Raw genomic sequence first — 24,585 nt, 5'->3', positions numbered from 1 at the left:
CCCTCGAAAGAACATCAGATATATAAATTTAGAAGGATACATCTTGTAGATATATCCACCCCGCACCTCACAGGCCAAAGGAACTTGCATGTCCCCACTTCTGCACAAAATGCAGGACAAAGGAAACGCACACCTTCCCACTTCTGCAAACACTTCAGGACAAAGGAACCCTCATGTCCACACTACTGCACAGACTACAGGATAAAGGAAGCTCTACGCACTCCCACTACTGCACAACTTGCAGGACAAATGAACCCTCATGTTCCCACTACTGCACACACTGCAGGAGAAAGGAACCCTCATGTTCTCACCACTGCACACACTGCAGGACAAAGGAACCCTCACGTTCCCACTACGGCATACACTGCAGGCAAAGGAAGCTATGCACACCAACTACTACACAACTTGCAGGACAAAGGAACCCTCATGTTCCCACTACTGCACACACTGCAGGACAAAGGAACCCTCATGTTCTCACCACTGCACACACTGCAGGACAAAGGAACCCTCATGTTCCCACTACTGCACACACTGCAGGAGAAAGGAACCCTCATATTCTCACCACTGCACACACTGCAGGACAAAGGAACCCTCACGTTCCCACTACGGCATACACTGCAGGACAAAGGAAGTTATGCACTCTCACTACTACACAACTTGCAGGACAAAGGAACCCTCATGTTCCCACTACTGCACACACTGCAGGAGAAAGGAACCCTCCCGCTCCCACTACTGCACACACTGCAGGACAAAGGAACCCTCACGTTCCCACTACTGCACACACTGCAGGACAAAGAAATCCTCACATTCCCACTACTGCACACACTGCAGGACAAAGAAATCCTCACGTTCCCACTACTGCACACACTGCAGGACAAAGAAATCCTCACAATCCCACTACTTCACACAGTGAAAGACAAGGAAGCTACATTATTATTATTATTATTATATGTAAGTTTATAGAGCGCGCAGCTACCTGGAGGTTTCACGGTGCATACTCCCACTACTACACAACTGGCAGGGCAAGGAACCCTGAAATTACCACTACTGTACACACTGTAGGACAAAGGAACCCTCATGTTCCCACTACTGCACACACTGCAGGACAAAGAAATCCTCACGTTCCCACTACTGCACACACTGCAGGACAAAGAAATCCTCACGTTCCCACTACTGCACACACTGCAGGACAAAGAAATCCTCACGTTCCCACTACTTCATACAGTGCAAGAGAAGGAAGCTACATTATTATTATTATTATTATATTTAAGTTTATAGAGCGCGCAGCTACCTGGAGGTTTCACGGCGCATACTCCCACTACTACACAACTGGCAGGGCAAGGAACCCTGAAATTAACACTGCTGTACACACTGTAGGACAAAGGAATCCTCATGTTCCCACTACTGCACAAAGGAAGCTACACACTCCTACTACTGCACAACTTGCAGGACAAGGAACCCTCACATTACCACTACTGCACACACCTCAGTACAAAGGAACCAATGCGTCCCCACTACTGCCTACACTTCAGGATAAACAAACTGATGCACTTCCACTACTGCACAAATTGCAAGACAAAGGAAAACTACACCACTACAATATATAGGTATCTCCCACCCATAGACATTCCACACCCAGTCTCAAAATTAAGAACACATCCCAACACATACAGAAATTCCACTGTGCACCTCAAAATGTAATACGCACTCCATACTGCGAAAGACACACAATCTCATAACAAAATGCAACCATCTCCATTTACATACACTTTAATCACACACCACAGCAGACAACAGCCCTTAAGCATGGTAAACAATCAATACCACAAAAGATTCAAGAATATTCAACAGAATCAGTATAACTTTGTAAAATACTTAGGCCTAGATGTAGGTAAAGCGATTTTACCGATCTGAAAATACCGAATTTTACAGAATCTGTATTTTCAGATCGGAAAATGAGATGTAGGAAAAAAATCGGTAAAAAATACCGATTCGGTAAAGTTCGGTAGCAGACAATCGGTAAATACCGAATCGGTATTTACCGATTCTGTAAATACCGATTCGGTATCCCCCATTCATTCCTATGGGCCTATTGGCCCATAGGAATGAATGGGGGATACCGAATCGGTATTTACAGAATCGGTAAATACCGATTCGGTATTTACCGATTCGGTAACGTTACTAAAGTGAAACCAGGTAGGCAGCCAATCATGTGCCAGCACCCTCCCACTCCCTAGCAGGAAGTGGCCACACAGGCAGCTGCAAGTAATCAGAACCTCCTGGAAAAGGCAGTTGGAGCAGAGCAGAGTGCACAAGCAGCCGAAAGGGTTTGGAACACTTTTAAAAGTGTAAAATGGCAAGCAGCCAAGAGAAAGAGCAGCCCGAGAGGAAAAGGAAATTAAAATTCAGCAGCATGGAGCTGCAGGTGCTAGTGGAGGAGGTGGTCAGGGTGCACCACAAATTGTTTGGGAGGCAGTCCCTGACTGTGCCAGAATAAGCCAAACGAAAAATATGGCTAGACATCATGGAGAAGGTGAATGCTGTGGGGGTCACCACCAGGGATACTGAGGACCTCAAAAAACGCTTTTATGACCTGAGGAGCCTAACTAAAAGAAAAATGGCAGAAATACACAGGCAGGCTGGGAAAACTGGCGGAGGCAAGAACCCAGCACCCCCCCTGACTGACCTGAAGGAGATGGTGTCCTTAACCCTTGAAAGGGAGAGCGTCTGCGGCCTGGGAGACGTAGACAGCTCGGCCAGAGCTGCAAGGAAAAAAGGTAAGAGACATGCACAGTATTCCCCCAATACCATTCCCCTTACCTGTACCCTTAGTGGGCAAGTAAACCCAATAACAGTACTGCTAGCAATACACTGGGCCAATGCATGATGCGAGATGTAGACAGGAAATGTTAGGCCATGTCATACAGCACACCAAACAACTAGTAGATGTAATGACTGCATACAGAACATGGGTGTAATGGCAGAGTTCTTGGCTCTATTTAGCAGTGATATAGATCTTAGTCTTGCTCACATCTAGGATAGGTATTCTTAGCTTGTGTTGGCCCTTTTAAGCCCTTTCTTCCAGACCTAGAAGAGGATAGCTGCTTAATATGATGATAGATCCCTTATTCTTGACTTTAACCTGTCTATTGCCTATTGGCTTTGACATACTTGACACATTGGTATGGTTTATGTAGGTATTCTGGCAGAGCTAAGGGGCATTTCATCCCTTTCAGGCCTACAGGCCTAGAACGAGAGGGACTCCATCTTGATGGAGCTGAGAGGCTTTTCAGGGTAAAGGTAAAGTTTATAGTTAAGGCTGTTGTGTGCTAGAGGAAAATCCAGTTAGGACTGCTTCTTATCCGAGGAATGTGTTTTTCTCTTGGGCCCAGACGTAACATGCAGATGCACACTGCGGTTGCGTGGAAGCCTGGGAGCTGGCACAGGAATTCGGTAGGAGACAGCCCTCTGTTGGAAATTTCCATGAGGGGAGGGGAATCCATATTAGCGAGCTGCAGGAAAGGAGGAGTGTTCATTCCAGCTTGTGTGCAGTTCAGCCTGGAGCTCAGAACAGCTTGGAGCTCAGAACAGCTGGGAGCTCAGTTCAGCTTGGAGCTCAGTTCAGCTTGGAGAGAGAGAGAGGATGTCTGCTGGAGCTGCAGAATAGAGTGCAGTTCTTGAATGGAGGAAGAAGGCAGACGATTGCTGAAGATGAGGAGAGAGAGAGCAGTGCAGAGAGCATCAAAGAAGGCTGTCAGCTGCAGCAACTGAACCAGAGGCGTGGTGATGTGGTGAAGGAGGGAGAGACAGAGAGAGCCTTAATCTCACCAGAGGCAGAGAGAGCCCTGATCCCACCAGAGTCAGAGAGAGAGAAATCTTCCTTCTAATAGGTGAGGTAGTCTGAACCAAGTCCCCTTTACATGTACACCTTAATCTTGTTCTTATTCCCTAGGCTATTGTATGTCTAATCTTTTCCCTTTCAGCGGTGTGTTATAAATTGTATGTCTAATCCTTTTCTTTCAGCGGTGTGTTAAAGTTACTGCTAGTTATAGAGACCCCATAGTTTTGTATATGTGTATTTTATTATTGCTACAATAAACATCCCCATTAATTAGTGAATTAGTGTGCATGAGTTTTTTATGATAAAGCTAGCCTGGCTTCTAGCCAGTTGCCGTTGAGCCACTGATGGATCAGAAGGGAGTAGGAGCGCTTAAATCAAGAAATAACTCAATCACATAGTGTGTATCCCCATACAGTGAGGGTAATCTCCTTTCCTGGTAGGTATTACTGTTTGAACAGATGCTACCCCTGATCAGGTAAGTAATAGTGAGGGAGAGAGGAGACCTGCAACTAAGGGACCACGTTAGTACACCCTCCCCTAATCCTGTAAACAGCGTCTTCTGTTCCAAAGCATAGGTAATCTTTTTCTCCTAGTCAGATGTTATAGCCAGAACAGATGCTGCCCCTGATCCGGTAAGTCTGAATGACTAGGGAGAACAGGGAGCCCTTGAGCTAGGGAATTGTTGACACTAAGTAATTCGGCCATCCCATAATATTATTGTAGTAGCAGACCCTTAGTGAATAGACAGAGAGCTGAAGGTGTTCATAGGAATGTGGTCGTCGTTGATATACGGCGTTAGTGAGAACGCTGGGGAGGATTACCAGCGTGGAGGGCTGCCGGATTGCGGCCCGTGTGTAAATGAGAGCGTTGGGGGGGATTACCAATGTGGAGATCTGCCGGATTGTAGATCATTTGGAAAAGAGAGCATTGGGTTCTGCAGGCCCATGTGTAGACGCACCGGATTGTGTGTCATATCTGCCCTGGGGTAGATTAGTCTGGGTCTGAGTGGCCGCGAGACTATAAGGTAATCAGTGAGTATTCTTAGTATCCCTATAGATTTAGTGGTGTTTCTAATAATATGAGCTTGTATATTGCGAGTTCCCCATCCTCAGGTAGGTACCCAGGTGCCTGGATAGATGGTCCTGAGGAGGGATGTGGTTACGTTCTGGCTGGGTTGGAGGGGCCCCTAGGGGCTGATCCCATCTAATCAGAAAACCCGACCATTACAATGGGCTAAGTGTAAATTTTTATTGTAGTGAATGTTAGACAGTAGCGCCTATCTAATGTACGCTCATATATGTCCACAGGTGAAACATCACGTAGGCAAACGCAGGAGGCTGAAGGGACACAACCTGAGGGGGAGGAAAGTGAGGATGCAGAAGTCAGTAGACCCAACGTACCACCTGAGGAAGCTGCATCAAGTAGCCATCCACCTGGCCAGGACACAGAAATGGCCCAGGAATTGCAGGCAACCCCTAGCGGATCACAGTCCCCACTCCTGCTCTCATCACCAGAGATGGCTGCATCACAACATGACGTGATACCTCCAACACAGCCAGGCAGGAGGCATGTCGTGGGTCCACTCCCAGATTTTGAGTCCGTGGCAGCTGACATTGAGGGTGAGGAACAACTGAACCTGCAAGTGCCAGCGGGCCCTGGCACAACACACTCCAGTGCAGCGATGGGCGATAGTAGTGGAAGATGCTGCAGAGTGCAGGAAAGGCCAGGAGATGCACCAGTTGAGGGTGAAAGTGTGTTCCTAGGTCTGGAGGGGAGCATGGTCCGGATACAGCGGATGCAGGGGAGAGCCATCCAAGCATGCCAACGACAGCTGAGTACCCTGAATAGCAACATAGGGGAGATAGGAAAGGGCATCAGTCAGATGGTACAGGACAACAAGGAAATGGTGCAGGCCAACAAAAAATTGGTGATGGTTAACAGGGAGATGGCTGCAGGGATGCGAGGAATACACAACTCGGTGCAGCTACTATGCACCAAACTGGATAATGACTTTGCTTTAAGGGACAGGGAAAGGCGTTGTGCACATGTCCATAGCAGTGCCCTCTACCGCATGGCCTCTGCCGCTTCCCTGTTATGCAGGAGGAGCTCCAACATGCAGGAGGCCATGATGCTAAATACTAATGAGGTCACTAGGGGCATGGGCAGGGTGACCAGTGCCCTGGAGGCACTGTTGAACGCCCAAACTGTGCACACAGCTGCAATGGAAGTGCCTATCAGTGAGGAGAGCACAAGCAGGAGCAGCATGGGAAGCATCCCTGTGACAGAAACCAGGAGGAGCAGGCGCCATGCTGAGGCCGCAGGACAACAAGACAATGAGCAGGTTGAACAACCCCCTAGTGTTACAGGGAAGCGATCTAGGAAATGACTCACACAGTTGAAGGTGTTCTTGTACATCACGCAGAGCATTGGCGTGAAAAGTGTTTAATTTAAACTTTTGTGCTGTGATAACAAAAGTGATTTGTGAATTAAACCTGTGTTCTAGCATCCCATGGCTGTGTTTATGGCTTACTTACTTAAAAATAGTTGCGTGCAACCTCTTCCCGTCTGTGTCTGCCATCAGTTGCTGTTGCTCCACCAGATGTGTGTGGGTCAGGGACAGCATACTCATCGTCATGGTCCTCAAAATCTGAGAGTTCCACTTCTGTCCCCTTCTTGACCGCCAGGTTGTGCAGCATTGCACAGGCTGCAATAATTTTGCAGCAGGTGATAGGTGTCTACTGGCGGGCCCCTCCGCTTTTATGGAGGCAGCGAAAGCGGCTTTTCCACATGCCAAAGGTGCGCTCCACGATGTTCCTAGTTGTTTTGTGTGCCCGGTTGTATTGCCTCTGACTTGGTGTTGTTGGATTGAGGTAGGGTGTGAGGATGAAGGACCGGAGGGCATATGCACTGTCCCCTATTAGGAATGAGAAAAGGACATTATTCACATGCTCTAACACATCCACCTGTTACATGATTCTACTGATTACCACACAGTGTCTCACCTAGCAAGTATCCTTCACCAAACTCCCCCGCAGTCAGGCGTGCATAGATCCCACTGTTCTGGAATATGTAGGAGTCGTGGGTACTCCCCGGAAATTTGGCCACTATGTCAGTGATCACATATTTGGCATCACAGATCACCTGAACGTTGATGGTGTGGGTGGACTTGCGGTTACGATAGATGTACTCTGTGGCAGCTGGAGGGCATATTGGTACGTGTGTACTATCAATACAGCCTATGATGTGGGGGAAATGCGCCACCTGGTAAAAGTCAGTCTTTGTCCTTAGCAGTTCTGCATGTGTTGCTGGAAAGCGGATGTATAAATGCATTACCTGCAACATTGCATCAAGGAAGTTCTGAAAGAAACGTGACAGAGCGCTCTGGGCCACCCCACCAACCGCAGCAACCACACTCTGGTAACTACCAGATGCGAGCAGGTGCAGGCTGCAGAGCACCTGGACATGGGGGGGGGGTGGCGTGGGCCCTTGTGGTTGGATGTTCCAATAGTGGGTGAAGGTCCCTGATTAGGTCCAGGATGGTTTGGGGATCAAGCCTGTACCTCTGCAGGATCTCTGGGTCAGTTAGCTGGAATAGAGTGATCCTCTGTCTGTACACCTGCTCCTCTCTCCTCCAGACCCTCTCACCTTCTGCCTGTAGGCGTAGCCGCCTCGCAATTACATAGAATGCCGCCATAGTTGAGGAAATGTTGCATTTTGGGCCTATTTTATACCTTGCACCTGTTTACCACCTGATTGCAATACATGGTAATTACTGACTCTTAAATACCGAATTGAAGCCAAATTCGGTATTTCAGAGGTTCCCTACATCTCAAATACTCATTTTTACCATTTGTTATTTACCGATTCGTTATTTGTACAGATTCGGTAATTTTACCGAATCGGTACACTTACCGAATCGGTAAACTTACCGATTCGGTAATGTTTCAGATTCGGTATATTTACAGAATCGGTAAATTATCCGATTCGGTATTTTTACCGAATCTGTATATTTTCCGATTCGGTATCCTTACCGAATCGCTAATGTTACCGATTCGGTAATTTTACCGATTCGGATGCTTTACTGTCCCCTACATCCCAATATGCCTATACCGGTCGGTAACGGCCGAAATTCTGTAAAATCGGCCTTTACCGACCGGTATTGGCCTACCTACATCTGGCCCCTAGTTTGGTGTGTCACTGTAGCTTCTAAAACCTGGCCCAATATCCGGTGAGCGAGTTCTCTTTCAAGCCCACTGCCAAATAGCACCAAAATGAGTTCACCATCGACCTGGGATATAGTCTTAATGGTGCTCACCAATGACATGAAAGGACAATCCAGGAGAATAACATCATGTGGCAGGCTAGCGGACAGCAAATACACAAGCTCCAGAGATAAGTAGATACACAGACAGACCTTACATCTGCCTGTCTTACTAGGGTGTGATGTTATGTTACGGAAACTTTTAAAGCGTGAGGTTACCAGGAGGTGTCCTTGTGCTAGTTACTTCTCCTTTATGCAGAGCTAGAAAAAAAGGGTTTATTTATCAACAAGCTAAATCTTCAACCCTTTGGTAAAAGCTAGCAGATTGGTGGCATTTCTTAAATGGAATGGCAAGTCGTTCCAAGCTTTTGCAGTGCATGAAGAGAAATTCTTCCACCCACTCTGATTTTTTTGTTGGTGGGATTGTGACCAATTTGGCTCCCAGAGATCTAAGGGTTCTTGTTGGTATATACCATTGAAACTGGTGTCTTAAACCATCCGGTCCTAAGCCTTTAAGTGAATTAAAGGCCATGCAAAGAGATTTAAAATGAAATGCACTTGGTTCCTTACTAGGAGCCAGTGCAATTTTTTAATCTCTTTGGAAATTGGGGAGAACCTGGATATGCCCGTAAGTAATCTGTCTGTGGCATTTGGTAGCAGCTGAAGTTTATTCAGAAATCTTTGTTGCATATTTAGATAGAGACTGTTATAGTAATCCAGCCTCAACATGACCAGTGCTGCAACCACTGTTTGCCGACCCCCCGAAGGTAAAAGCTGCAACACCTTCTTGACAGTTCTAAGGACATGCACTGTTGTTGAAGTTACCACATTTACTTAGGCCCCCAGAGGAGATTTTCTTATCCAGTATTATTTCCAGATTTTTCACCTTTTTTGAGGGTATCGGGAGAGTACCTATGAAGGCAGGCCACCAATCAGGGGTCCAGAAATCAAGATCGTTCCCAAACCACATTACTTCAGTTTTGCCTGAATTAGGGTGCTGTGTGCATCAGCGCTTGTAACAAGACTCCTCCTGCTGAGGATCCCTTGGAACATCCACAATATCATCTGCCACTGACACCACTCCCAACCAGATCATTAGGCCGGCATGTACAGTGTCCCTAGGATACGGTGCTAGAATCACCATGCCAGGAACATCATGTGCGGCCACAGAATGAGCGAGCTGAAATTAGAGGAATGCTGCGGCTCGTACTCTCCTGAGCTCGCGGTTTCCAGCTTCAGCTCTGCTGCTCTTAGACTACCTTGCAGCTCCACAGTTAAGCAACCACTACAGTTAACATTGCCCACGGTCATCCATTTGAAGTTCAAAGATCCGCAGCTAGTGCTTCACACAGAGCAGCTGGCCCGTCACCTGTCAACTCTCCCTGGGGCCCGAATTATGCCCCCCAATGCGATTTCTGTAAATGCACGATGCACACAACTCCCTCCAGCACAATGCTGTGGTTAAAGTTACATGAAAATGTGTACCTTTACATGCTGCAGATCCAGCGTAAGCATACTTCTCTCCTCAGTTGCACTGCTGCATAGCAAGGTCACAGCACAAAAAGTCAGCCACAGCTCAAGTCCTTCCCAACTTGCTGTACTGACCATATAACAGCGCTGCTGGTTCATTGAAAGTGCACTTCCCAATTCAATGCAGCTGGTTGGTCATAGAATAAAAGCTGTCAGTAGGCTTTGAAATGACCCTTTTTTATTTTTGAACATCAGATGGCCACAGGCTTCTCTGACTTCCACCTGTTAAATGCAAACGCCCAAAACCTCAATTCTACAGGCAGTCTGCCTTCGAATCACATACATCAAATGCCATTTTTGTAGGCTGTCTGTCTTCAAGCCACATATGTCAAACGCCATTTCTGTAGGCTGACAGTCTTTAAACCACACGGGTTAAACACCCAATACTTCAGGTTTGGAGGCGGTCTGTTGTAATAGACACCAATAGGGCATTGGTCAGCTTTCTCTTCAAACTCAGCTATCTTCTCTTAGGCGCTTGTGCAGTTTCTTCAGTTTCTTACCTTTTCATGCACGGTTCTTTTTTTCTAATCATCGCCACTTTTGTAAACGAAATAGGGCCCTTGTAGGTAATCACTCCGGTAGCCAATAGTGCAGATTATATAAGTAGGTTTATTCAGTTACAAGTAAGATGGGAAGAAAGAGCCCCACCCAGAGCAGCATCCTGCTGCTCATCCCCACTCATTCCAACCGACCACTCACACAAACCATGCCCTCCTGAACATTCTATTATATCACATTCACACAGGCTGAGCAGCAAGGAACTAGGAGACAACAGGATACAACAGTTTGTAAACCCAATCGGCCACATTCCACTCTGGTTGATCAGCCGAGCACTGTATAGTTTCTTTACTCCGTATGCTTTTATTTTATTTTGCTCCATGTGGATTTTTTCAGCGTAGTATGTAGTTGAGAGTTTATATTGATTATCAGTGTGACATGGGGCATCATCTATGCGCTTTCCTTGTTTAATTTGCCCTGAAGGCCAATACCTCACCTTTTGGAATGGAGTGTGTGTACAGCCAGCCTTTGTTTTAAGTAAAATAGTCATCTCTAAAATATGGTCCAGCGTGATGCAATGAATTCAAAGTGAAATAGTCCACTAACTGCTAAACTAAGTGATGTTTTGATACATTTGAGACCACAAACTCTTTCTTGCCCATGTTAATTTTATAGTTAGAAAATGTGTCTAATTCTGTGAGGAGGCCTGTGGTCTGTTGAGATGCAATCAGAAGTTACTATTAGAATAAGTAAAACCTCTGTTTGAAGCTTAACATAATCTTGTGTTTGCTCAAGCTGGTTGCCAGGAATGTCAGGGGAGCTGTTTAATTTGTTTCAAGAGTTCAATGACTTCAGAGAAGAGAAGAGACAATAGCGGGCCTGCTTATTAATTACCTTTCCAAGAAGCAAGTATTTGATTGAAGATTTAGGAGCTGATTAGATGAGAAAAAAATACTTTCCACACCTGAAAAATGTATTACTTGAATTAAATATTGCATTCTAGCACAATGTTAGCAGTATCAAATTAATTAAAACACTGTTTCTGCTTAAAATAAAATTTCCAATAAGGGGCAGGATTAAGTTCTTGCTACATCAGCACATGTAATACATATGGAAATGTTTTCCAAGCTTTTTCTGCTGCCACCAATCCCAGGGGCATAGCTTGGTCAGTAAGATTGGATGTGTGCTTGCACACGGCAGCACACATGGAAAAAGCAAAAACAAGGAGAAATAATGCATTTCTCTGTTTCGCCAACTTAAGACCAGGTTTTACCTGGTTCTAATTTTGGCTCTGCCTCCTATGTAAGCTGCCCTTTTACATAGGGGGCAGCATCCACCTCAACACCCACTACCCACCCCTTTCATGCTGACCACAGAGCGAAAGGGGGCCTTATTTACAAGGCAGCGTGGGTGCAACAGTAGGGAAAGCGCTGGATAGCATAGGGGTAAAAATTATTATTCCCACTCCAGTGGGTGCAACAGTAGGGAAAGCGTTGGATAGCGTAGGGGTTAAAACTACTATTCCGACTCCAGTGGGTGCTACAGTAGGGAAAGCGTTGGATAGCCTAGGGGTTAAAATTACTATTCCCACTCCAGTGGGGGCAACAGTAGGGAAAGCGCTGGATAGCGTAAGGGTTAAAATTAATATTCCCACTCCAGTGGGTGCTACAGTAGGGAAAGCGTTAGATAGCGTAAGGGTTAAAATTACTATTCCCACTCCAGTGGGTGCAACAGTAGGGAAAGCACTGGATAGCGTAGGGGAAAAAATGACTATTCCCACTCCAGTGGGTGCAACAGTAGGGAAAGCGTTGGATAGCGTAGGGGTAAAAATTACTATTCCCACTCCAGCGAATGCAACAGTAGAAAAAGTAAACACTTCATAAATAAATATAATTAATAGAAATATTATTACCAATTAAATGTAATTTCCAATACCAATTAATTTTATTTACCAATTATTTTTTATTTAATGTACAATTCTTATTTGATTAACATTTTTATTTAATTTACATTATTAATTAATTATTAATAAATTACTTCCCACCCTATCCCTCTAAAAACTCACAACCTACTACAGAAAATAATTAACTAAATATTAATTATTTATCAATAAAATATTTATAATTAATTACCAATGATATTTTAATTAATTACCAATTAATAATTAATTTACAATTATTAATAATTTACATAATTTATTAAATATAATTAAATTACTTCCCACCCTATTCCCCTATAAACCCACAACCCGCTACAGAAAATATTTTAATAACATTATTTATTTATCAATTAATCAATTATTATTAATTACCAAGTATATTTTAATTAATTACCAATTATTAATTAATTAACAATTATAGGTATTTTACATAATTATTTAATTATATTTAAATTACTTTCCACCCTATTCCCCTATAAACCCACAACCCGCTACAGAAAATAATTTACTAAAAATGAATTATTGATCAATTAATCAATTATTATCAATTACCAATTATATTTTAATTAATTAACAATTAATAATTAATTAACAATTACAATTATATTACAGATTTAAATAATTATATTTAAATTACTTCCCACCCTATTCCCCTATAAACCCACAACCCGCTACAGATTTATATTACACAATTATTAAAAACGTACCTTATTTTCGATATTTTTGTTGTCTATATTCTATCTAGTCGATATTATGTCTAGTCTATATTTTTGATTCGATATTTTGGCTATTAATATCGATATTACTCAATATTTTTGTAGTCTATATTACGTCTGGTCGATATTTTGTCTAGTCTATATTTTTACCTCGATATTATATCCAGTCGATATTTTTGAATCGATATTATGTCTGTTTACCCACCGGAGTTAAGAAATATGCCTACTTATCTCCCGCACTCAGAGAACTAATATGGCTCCCAGTCGAAATGTGTGCCAGCTTTAGAACTGCCTGCCTCATGCACAATGCCCTGCACACAGGAAAACCGGAATACTTGGCCTCCAAACTCAAGAAAGCCGGACAAACAAGAAACCTCAGGAGCTCCAACACCCTCTTACTAATCCCTATGAAAATACGCAAACAAAAATCTGCTGCAGGATCCTTCGCTGGAAACGCACCCAAAATCTGGAACTCCATCTCTGTCATTATCAGGACTATCCCTTCCTTTATAAAATGCAAAATTCTCCTAAAAGACCTCTACCTCAACTGTGTCTTCCCAAACCGAGAATTGCTGCAGAAACGCACAAACCTGAAGTCTGCAGTCACCTGACAATGTTCCCCCACAACCTACCTCTTCCTGCACTTTACAACCCCTTGAGAATGTTCCGCCACTATCTACCTCATCCCCACAACCCCTACCCCCCTCCTCGCTCCCTCTTCCCGGAAGGAGGTTTAACCCAAGACATTGTGCACTCATCGATGCTATCTCAGGACCTCCCTACCTCAATGACGCACAGTACACTGAGTCCTTCGAACCTTTACGCTAACCTTTGCCTTTTTATGTGATTTCTGCTTTAAATCTGTTGTAAAGCGCTCCAATACCCTCAGGTCTGGCCAGCGCTATATAAAACTCCTAATAATAATAATAAGGTACAGATGTATTACTGTGTTTGGGTATTGTGCTGCTTATATTCTGACATTGCTACCCAACTCATCTGAGCTTCACATTGAATGAAAGGCTTTATGCAGTTGCAGTGAAGTAAAATGAGGAGGAAGTGTATTACCCCCTGATTAACTTTAATGTCTAAAAGAATTGGGATATGAGAATTTAAACTATGAAAATCTGCAGTTGAGATGTAACAGACAAACTATTAAATGTTTCATTACAATAAAATGCCACAGTAGACACTTGAGAGAGATTAATGCTGGTTTGCAGGAGTGTGGCCAAACTTTGGATTTTTGATTTGTGACCTAAATAATGTCATCAATCAGATACAGATGCTCTGACACTGATGACTGAGTTACCAGTGATGTTTAGAGAAATGCTTCAAGAGGGATTTGGGTGGATCGAAAATTGAAATGAATCCCAATGGTTGGACTTGCAAGTTACTGCTAAAATTATTTTGGTAATAGGAAAAGTCAATAAAATGTAACACATTTTTAGATGGCTTCTATGGGTCTTTCCTTCAAACATAGCTGCTGTGAAAGAGGTCTATGAATAACCAGTCCAAGGTTATTGCAGGATCTCGTAAAAGAGCTTTGTCGTTCAGCAGTCACACCATTTATTCTCTTGAAGAGCTGTTAAACTGGAGCACCTATCAAGGAAATATTATTACGACTTTTGAATTATGTGTCCATTCAAAAGTGCAGGTTGTGTCATCACCCCTTTTGATAATATTTTGAGTTTCAATGTTATTCTTTGTAAGTTGTACTTCACTGTTATCAGCTTTTAAATTCCTCAACAACATTCAAAATTGCTGATATCTTACAATTTTCTTATTGAAGCATGGATACACTATCCACAAATTATTATTTTAATTTCCATAAATCTTTGATCAGATTGAAAAGCAAGCTCAAAAATGATTAAAAGCTAAAAAATTCCACAAAAGAGGCAAGAGTTGACAGATCTGAGATTGTGCTTTTATTCATCATTGGATCCTGAAAGAACTGGCCATCTGACATTGGAGGTGTTTCCTAAGAGTTGTTGTTCTTGGCAATTAAAAAGGAGCCAGGCTGGTTGTATTGTAAAACAGAGTTCATAAATAGAACATTATTTTATTAGGTTGTTTAAGGTCTTATGTCTCTATATCTGTCACAAAATGGGACAACTGCTTGTTAGGTCTCGCTGGTGTTAGCAGCGCGAAGCGCTGCTCCAGCGAATGACCTATTGTTGTGGGTTTGCCGGGAATGGGGCACAGGGGGTGGTTACGCGCTTCACCTCGGCGATTTCATCTCGAGGACGCGCTTCTGCAGTCGGGCTTGCATCACGTGTGCAGTCTCTCCAGGGCGCTGCAGATCTGTTTTTGCGATCGCGCCTAATGACTTCCGTGTCTCGTTTTTTTTAGGCAAGTTGCACGCGCTTTTTTTTTTTGCAGGCAAGTGGCACGCGCTTGACTCTCCAGGGCACTGCAGATCTGCGCTGCAGATCTGTTGTTGTGATCGCGCCTAATGACTTCCGTGCCTCGCATTTTTTTTAGGCAAGTTGCAAGCGCTTGACTCTCCAGGGCGCTACAGATCTGTTGTTGTGATCGCGCCTAATGACTTCCGCGTCTCTAATTATTTTAGGCAGGTGGCACGCGCTTCTGCTGGCCGTGTGCAGACTCTCCTGTGCGCTTCAGTTCAGATGTTGTTAACTAATGTGCTTGGTTATTTTTATTTAACCACGGTATTAAAAGTTGCAAAGGTACGTTAAAGGCTGCCTCACTGGGACTATGGTTGCTTTTAAATTCCAAAGCATTACCACGTCTCAAACTTCGTAACCCTTCTTGTCGCTGACACCATTACGGTTAAAAGAACGGCTTACAATATATCATTTCTACGATAGCTCTCATGTTATGGAATTAATTAAAATCAACAAGTTATGTAGAAAAACGCCTCACTGCTGCTTCTGCTGGCCCTGTGCACACTCTCCTCTGCGCTTCCGTTCAGTTGTTGTGAACTAATGTGATTGGTGATTTTTATTTAACCAAGGTGGGCTCTCAAGTTATGGAATTATTTAAAATCAACAAGTTATGTAAAAAGCCGCCTCACTGCCGCTTCTGCTGGCCCTGTGCACACTCTCCTGTGCGCTTCCGTTCAGCTGTTGTGTACTAATGTGATTGGTGCTTTTCAGGTCTCGCTGGTGTTAGCAGCGCATAGCGCTGCTCCAGCGAAAGACCTATTGTTGTGGGGTTCCTGGGAATGGGTGAGAGGGGGTGGTTACACGCATAACCTCGGCGATTTCACCTCGAGGACGCGCTTCAGCTGGCGGGCTTGCATCACGTGTTCAGACTCTCCTGGGCGTTGCAGCTCTGGTGTTGTGAACGTGCCGAACGTGCCTAATGACCGCGCCTGATGACTTCCGTCTATCAGTCTAGCCGTCAATGTGCCCCGATGCCCCCACTCACCAGGTTTGTCATAGTCCTCTCGTCCTGTCCCGCGGTAGTGGCGCTGCACGGGATTCGTAGGCGGCTAGCTCCCATCCCTTCACAGGACCGCGGGGTAGGCTCCCGTCTGCTTCCTGTCTGTGCTGGTGGCCCCGCCCTCAAGCAGGCAGTCCCGGGCAGTCCAGCCTGGCTTCCTGTGTCTCGCCCATGCAGAGGGACCGGAAACACTCAATCCAAGAAAGGTACGTTGCTTGTTGTGTTCGGCATTTGCTTGCAGCGTTTCTCAGTAGTGTCTACCAACTTTGCTTGATGCGCTCTAAGCTTTCAATTAGCTAGATAAGAATATTTACATTTTAAAGAGCTGCAAATGTGTCTGTATACAAGGAGGCGCTATAGGCCAAGAATCACACAAGCTGATGAAATGGGGAGACGGAATCCCAACCTAGGTTTCTTCTTCGAGAGAGACACACTTTCTGCTCTGCCCCAGCTCACCTCAGTCTGAAGTTCCAATGCTCACTCTGACCTGAATGGCACATTTATTTACTCTTATAGCCTTAGACAAACATTACCATTTATAGACTGTTTTAGGAGGAAAAAAGATTGCCTCAGCTGTGCGAGATCCTGTCTTCCTTGGATCCACCTGTTGGGCAGACTTCACTGCAGGCTCTCTGAGCTGGATGCACCGTGTTTAGTGGCCTCTTTATGCCGGGTGAGACCACCGCCTTTATCCTCTGGGACTCTCTCCCAGCCTCTCATGGCCCTTCCTGTGAGGTTCAAGCAGACCTCTTCTCTGAGGTATTGAGCCCCCTCACACCCCATTGGGCCCCAGCATGCGGGCGCAAAGACTTGAAGCACCCTCTCTGGGGCTTTGCCTGTGTGGCGCTCAGTCCGATGCCCACAGCCCTCATTCTAGGCCCTGCCTGTACAGTGCAGCTCGCCAAGACCCCCTCCGGGCTCTTTGCCTGAGGGGAGCCAAACCACTGTCCTTCCATCGAGGACCCCCATGGGGTGCGCATCGACCCATTCCTATTTGTACTGCAGAGTGCAGAGCCACTGCCCCTTCCTCCTGGCCTGGCCTGTGGGGCTTATAGCGCAATGAACCCCCCTCACTGGGCCCCGTCTGTGGAATGCAGGGGTAATGTCCTTCCATCGATGCCCCCCATGGGGTGCGCATCCCCCCAACCCTTTCCCATTTTACTGCAGAGCCAGAGTGCAGAACAACTGGCCCTTCCTTGTGGCCTGGCCTGTGGGGCTTATAGCGAGATTTCTCTGCCTGTAGAAGGCAGGTCTCCATTAACCCCCTTCCTGCTCTCACACCTGCGGAATGCAAGGGGTAATGTCCCTCGGTCCGTACCAGTTCCCGCTCCCTCACACCCTGACACTTTCAGCTTCTGGTCTGCCTTTCCCCTCCTGGTTGAGGGTCCTGCTGGTGGGTGCGCTGCTCGATGAGACTTGGGAGCCCCCTCCCCGCATATGCTCCCAAGTACTGAGTGCTTTAACGCCAATTAGGGGCGGCTGCCACACAGCCCCATTGTGCGCCGCCGGCCCCTGAATGCATCTGCCTAGAAATGAACACGAGGCGGGGAGTGGGTGAATGGTTAGGAGAGGGGGCTCTCCCGGAGGAAGGGGCTGGGAGCTATGATTTAATGGAGCTCTCAGAAGTAGTGCCTTTCAGATTTATGTGCACTTCGACAACCGCAAGATCTGAGGAATCCCTTTGAGGGGGCTTCAGAGGGACTTTTGCAACCTTCTCAAAGCGGGCTGGGGCTGATCTCTAGAGGGGCTTGTCATCAATAGTAACGTTTCCAGATTACCATCATGACTCTGGGCAATAGCTTGCTTAATCTTCCCGACGGCCCCCAGCGCCTAGAGACCTTTACGGGTGATTGTGCCGCTTTACAAATGTGGATCATCATGTCATATGCTGGGATTCCCATATAACCGTAATTACTAATCAAAGGCCGGCTTAATATCCCACCCGCATTCTGTTAGCCCCGCACAGCTGGTCAGGGGGTGTCCTCCGCAGAGGGGTCTGGGCTGCTGCTGCCCTCACACTGCACTACAGCTAGTGCATACTGGCCGGGGTCTGCAGGAAAACGCACAGCTGATACAGCGCCTCTCAAGAGACAACCGTGTGGGAGCTATGCAAATGTTTATAAGTGTGAATGCGGTGGCACTGGTGCCTCTCTGGTGCCTATTAGACTCGCAAGTCCTTGGGGAAAAAACAATTTTGTGTTTGTAATAATTTTGGTGTATTTAAGACAGAGCTGCACGAAACTTCATCTTGAAAGGATGCCCTGCCACGGTCTAAGGTAGCTCTGTGCCACCATGGCTCACAGCTTTTCTTTGCCCGGCCACAGGCTCTGGTGACTTGAGAAATCCGTGGCTCACTGGGCTCGGGTGGCTTCCTGACACTGTGGAACTGTTCCTTCTATGTTGTCTCAGGGATACCCGTCTCTGGCGGAATCTGGCCTTCCCCTGGCACGGCTAGCATTGGGATGCTGTGGCTCACAGTACTCTGCACCGCCACAGGCGGGGACTAACTAGAGTCAAATCTATAGTCGCACAGTTCATTAAAACAAGCATTTGCAATGCAATAGGTCTTGCATTTGCGAGAGTTTGAGCTATTGGCATTGTAAATGGCAATGCCTTTTATTAAAAGCGTTTGAAAACCTGCAAGCTGTGCATAAACAAGCACTTTGTAATTGTAGTCCTTGCTTATGAGAAGCAAAGCTGGAAGTCTCTTTTACTGACAGCCTTGCTTCTCGTAAGCAAGCAGTATACATACAAAGTGCATGTTTATGCATGGCTTGTAGGTTTTCAAAACAAAAGAATAAAAGGAATTGTCATTTACAATGCCAATAGCTCCAACTATTGCAAATGCGAGACCTATTGCATTGTAAATGCTTGTTTTTTAGGTTGTTGGTATGTTTGTTAATATGGCCCTCCCATTGAGGAGCCACCATCGTGGCTGAATCTCTTGGTGAATCAGAGGTACACCTGAACCCAACAAACGTAGATGCAGTAGAGATGACCAATGCTTTTGCCACACAAAAAATGATCAATATAAAGGTGAAGAGCATCATGAGCATTTTTCCCAGGAGTATACTGCCACAAAACTCTGATTTCAATCAAACACCTCTATAACAGCATTATATCAACTGTGAATGCCAAGTGTCTGTAATATCACTGATGTCCGAGTGATAAAGGCAGAAAAGGCTGCTAGAGATACTATCTGAGAAACCCGTGGAATAATATATATCAAACCTGATGTGAATTTTAGTAAATTTGTGAATGGGGTTGTCATTTGTAACATTAGTTTACAGGAATTTAATTTAACATCAAAGTGGTTAGTTGACTTGGATAAGGGTGTCTTACCAATGTAATTGGTATAGACAGGCCACATTGGTTGACCAGTGTCCTCTTTTCTAAGCTGTTCTACATAATTCAGAGGCTTCGGATCTAGTACCAACCAGTCCTGAGCAATCATTTGCAGCATCATCCTTCCACATCATGGTGCTTTGCAGAAGGAGGAAGGTGTCAGAGTACTCCCTATCAACATTCTGAACAGGGACACATAGGGACATACGGTGCCCTCACCATGACACTCATGAAACTCAACTGAACCACAGTAAATGCTCCAAACTCTAAGAGTATAAATCATTTATAGCAGACGTTATAACGAAAATAGAAGTATTAACAATCAGTAGATGTTTAATGTACCACAGTACACATACAACTGCTTTCCTCTAAAAAAAAAAGGTCGGTCTGTACATACGTAAATTATGAATGCTGATCTTCTACAAATAATCCTGCAAAGTTTAATTATTTATTTAGAGAAATTGTAGCCTTTTAGAAGCCTCATATCGTACATACAGTGGGAGCCCTGATCAACCTAGGAGTGGCCCAAAGTGAACATGAGGACTTTATTACTAAGTTGACAATAGACCCTCTATTATATAATAATATGATTTGTTGGTGATGGTCCTGTCAGGGCAGAAAAATACCTGAGTACAGGCTCCCATCCGGTACAGGCCCGAATCACCTGTAGAAAAAATAAATAAACCAGTTTTAAAGAGAGAAACCAGATTAAAGAAAGAGGACAAGGAGGACAGGCTAGATGCAGGAGAGAGAGAAAGGGAAGAGGGACTCAATAAGAACAGAGGAAAGTAAGACACTTGTTTCACAGAACGCCAGTGTGAAGATAAAAAAAACACCAGACCCAAGGCACCGGAGAGAGAAAAGCTGATGACCAACGTACCAACAAATGTCGCTACTCCAACAGGAACCAGAGAGGCAGTACCTAACAATACTTGGTCCACGTAGCAGGAGCCAGGAAGATCCTAAAGGAGCCAATAGACGCCAAAGAGGAGAAAGAAGATTCTTGGTCAGCAGAGTGGTGGTCATTCGCCTTTCACCAGTGAGTGCCATGTGCCAGCACTGTAAGCAGGAGCAACATGGCAAGCTCAGGTGGGTGAGCAAGCTCAACTAAGCAATTGAGAGCAATCCAAAATAACTTGGGAAGAGAGGACACATCAGGATCACACGGTCCAAAATGAAAGTTTATTTGCATTATTTTTTATTTTATTATGTTTACCATTTCTGCAATTGTATGTTACAGATCCCTATAGCGATTTGAGTGGGGATCTCAAACTCTCTCTTGATCCTAAGACTAGGGAAATGATAAGGAGCGAGCAAGACAGAGATAACCCCATAGAAAAGTTACTGTGGAAGAACAGCATAAATGAGAAAGCAAGTTAAAGAGTGATATAGAAACGTTAATAAAAGAGAAAATATAAAGCAACAGAGGAATACGAGGAAGGTGTTATAAATCAAGAAGTTTATTATTAAAAAAAGGAAAGGATTTACACATTTTTCTGGTCTTTTGGATTTCTTTCTTTATTTTCCCTAACCTGTGTTTAACATCTAGTCATATACTGGTGGACTGGATCCAGAAGCACTACAACCCGGAAGCCGGAGCTCAAGAAGGAAGTAGCAGTCATCATGTGTCTATTGTGGAAAAGAGAAAAAGTATAACATTATGTAGGAATATTTTAGTAAAAGAAACTAAACATTCTAACGATACATACAACAAAACCAATATTAATTTAATAAAAGGAAACGTTATGCCTACGTTCTCCTTGTCTGCCCTGGCATTGTTGAATCATTTGAACTCATTGTCATAAAGGTCCATTGCCTTCAAAGAAGAAGCTATGGTGGATATTAGATGACTAGGATATAAATCTTGTGAGTGATTGAGATTACCCTTTTATTCTGAGGTCCTTGAATATATAAAAAAGAAATTAATTTTTCTGCATTCATTTTTTTTTGCATAAATGAAGCAAAATTTGCTCGCTATTTTACATTGCTGAGCAAGACCATCCTTGATGAAAGTAGGAGAGAGACAACTACTTGGGGAAGAGGGGGCAGCACAGACCACTGAACACTGGGTTGTGTGAAAAAGGGAGATTTATTGAGACAGGTGCACATTACAACATAACCTGGGCCTTTGCCTTACAAAACTATATCCTCACTATACATCAATACTCACCTAAGATCAACTCCCCCAACCCTAAATATCCCTCCCGATGACCTATTCAAACTTGAATAACATATGTGAATCAGAGGTGCTCAACTGAAAGTGGGACCTCTAAAAACTGTTCCCGCTTTCCTACCTCCACTACCCTTTTAACCTCATTGAGTTTTAACTTCCTGTGTCGTTCAGGCATGAACTTCCTACCCGTTCCCCTTCAGCCTGAACTGCCACTGCCAAACAATAAACTTGTGTAAATCCTGCCCCGCACACGAACAGAAAGGAGTCACATCTACAGAACTGTTTACTCAACCCACAACACTTTGGCTAGTTAAAGCTCCATCCCCATGAAAGAAAAGTGGACTCCGTCACCTCTACAAAACTCCACATCCTCAAATTTTAAGTCTGAATGCTGAATACTGCCCATACCGTTATCCCTGAAAAAGGCCCTCATCTCCTTGTTAAGTTTACTCCTGCCTTTGTAGATGGCTGATGGTTTTTAGCCCCTCTCCACACTCTCCTAGGTATGAATTCTGTCCACATGGTGTGGCAGCTTACCCACAACTTACCTACTTACAGAAGGTCCCATTTTATCTCCTTTCTTAAGGTCAAACCGTTCTGCGCCACCAAATCATTTCCCCCCAAATGAATAATGAGCATATCCAGACAGACTCCACCCCATTTGAGCTTGTTCAAGCATGGTATCAGTTCCTTCTACTGCATACCACCTTTCCCTTCCCATACGATAGAGAATAATTCTTTATTGTAACCCAGCTGTGACCATGAAAGCTCACCCTCGCGTGTCTCTCTGCCCATTTTAGAAATGAGTGGCTCATGATCCAGGTCGTCATTCCATGCAAAAGAAACAAAGATGATAACGTGCCCATTACCACCCTTCCTCACCCACCACCTGATATAATTCTGAAAGCAATCCGATTTCCATCTCCCCATTTTCCTAATTCTATTGGACTCCCAACCCCACCTGTTAGCTATGGCTAACAGATGGCTAACAGATATAGCTTTCGGATTGGTGGCACCAATCCGAAAGGAGTGAGCCCCAAATCTGCTGGCACCCATACCTAATAGTGTTAATGCCTTGTGGAGGATGGCCAACATTTGGAAAGCTGTAAGAGGTCTCCCATCCCCGTGTATAAAGACTCTGCCTGAGCGAACCTCCTCACCTCCCACTCTCTCCGCGCAGCACAGGGGGAAAACTAAGGACACCGGGTAAGCTTTCATGAACACTCCCCTCCCGCTGCCCTCTGATCACTTTTAGACTAGTATAACCACACCTGCACCCGGTTGTCTTGCAGACACACCTCTTCCCAGATTAGCCCCCTGCTACTCTTTCCCCCAGCAGTTCCGAAACCTGAAACCTCCGTAAAATAACTATGACATGATGGTCGAAAATAGACCCGCCTCCCGGTCCTCGGTGCAGACTGTTGTAAGGGACTGAATCACATGCATCAAAATATCCAAAGTCATAGGCCTCCACTTAGGGACTGCAGGGCCAAGTTCCCTCACCCAGCCTTCCAGGATTCTTTTCCCCAGCTCTCCCGGAGCTGGTGGATATCCCCACCACAGCTTGTCCATAAAAGAGATACCCGCCAGCTTCCCAGAAATCCTCACCCTGGACTGCCCTTTATCAATAAGGCCCAGTATGAATTGGATGACATCCTCAACTCTGTTTTGTTCCTGTTGCCTACGATGTGCCCCACTCTTTAGGAACTCCTCGCCAGTAGGTAAACCCTCCTTGTTGACGGGGCTGCAGATCTAGATACCAGGTGTAACAGCATCTCCTTCCTACTTACCATAACTCTTGTGGCACGTGAGTCTTCTCCTGATCCGCCTCCGTGGTCAGCCCATGGACCTCTCCCACTGCGAACCAGACAAAGTATCAGCAATGTCATTGTCCACACCGAGAACGTGCTTGGCTCTGAAGGCAATATCAAATCTCAGGCAATGCAAGACAAAAACTCTCAGCAGCTGTCACAACTGTGGCTCCCTCTCCGACTGCCTGTTGACCACCTGCACTACCGACATGTTGCCTACCCGGAAAATGACTCTTTAATGGGACAGCTGGGGACCCTATAACATGACCGCCACAACCAAGGCAACAAATTCCAAGAAGGCGATGCTGGGTCTGCCCTCCCTCCATTTCACAGGACATTGCTCAGCACACCAGAGTCCCTACCAGTATAGGCCCCAACCGCAGGCGTACAAGAAAATCTGTGCGTCCCTGTCCATGTTCACCCAGGATGACAAGGGTATGCCATTAAAGTTGTGTAAAAACGTCTTTCACAAGCCCAGGTCTTCTCGCACCCCCGCGTTTAGACGGACATGATGGTGAGGTAAGGGAAGGCCCAAAAGGGACAAACCAATGCACCTGCAAAAAGTTGTTCCCACTCGTACTAACGTGCATGTAAAGTTCAAATGTCCCAGAAGCATCTGCACTTTTTTCACTGTCACTTTCTTTTTAGCCAGCATTGTGTCAAGTAAAGCCACGATTTTAGTTTTCTTGTCCTCCAGCAACCAGGCCTCCCCTGCTGCTGAGCCAATTTAAATTCACAGAAATGCCAGCACTGTCTTAGGCCCCACTGTTTTCTTCAGGGCCAGAGGCCCTCACAAGTCTGCCATAAATCCGCATCTACCTCGCCCAATTGGGCATCAGGGTCCACCGCTAGCCGAGCCCAGTGTTCGTCATCATATTGAGCCCAAGAATTGCCCCTCAAATTCAAAAGCTCCTTTCTAATGACATCCATGTACTTGAATATGGTGACCGCCCTTTCGCGGAACTTCTTGCAGTAGATGCTGGCATAAATGAGGATAGCCACCGTCCAGTTCTCGATTGTCACTGGGACCCGCAGGCGTTTGGATAGTTCTAACTCCTCCTTCTTGGAA

This window comes from Lissotriton vulgaris, chromosome 3_1 (assembly GCF_964263255.1).
Source record: "Lissotriton vulgaris chromosome 3_1, aLisVul1.2, whole genome shotgun sequence".
Classification (NCBI taxonomy): Eukaryota; Metazoa; Chordata; class Amphibia; order Caudata; family Salamandridae; genus Lissotriton; species Lissotriton vulgaris.
The sequence above is the reverse complement of the archived record's forward strand: the minus strand, read 5'-3'. Positions refer to the sequence as shown.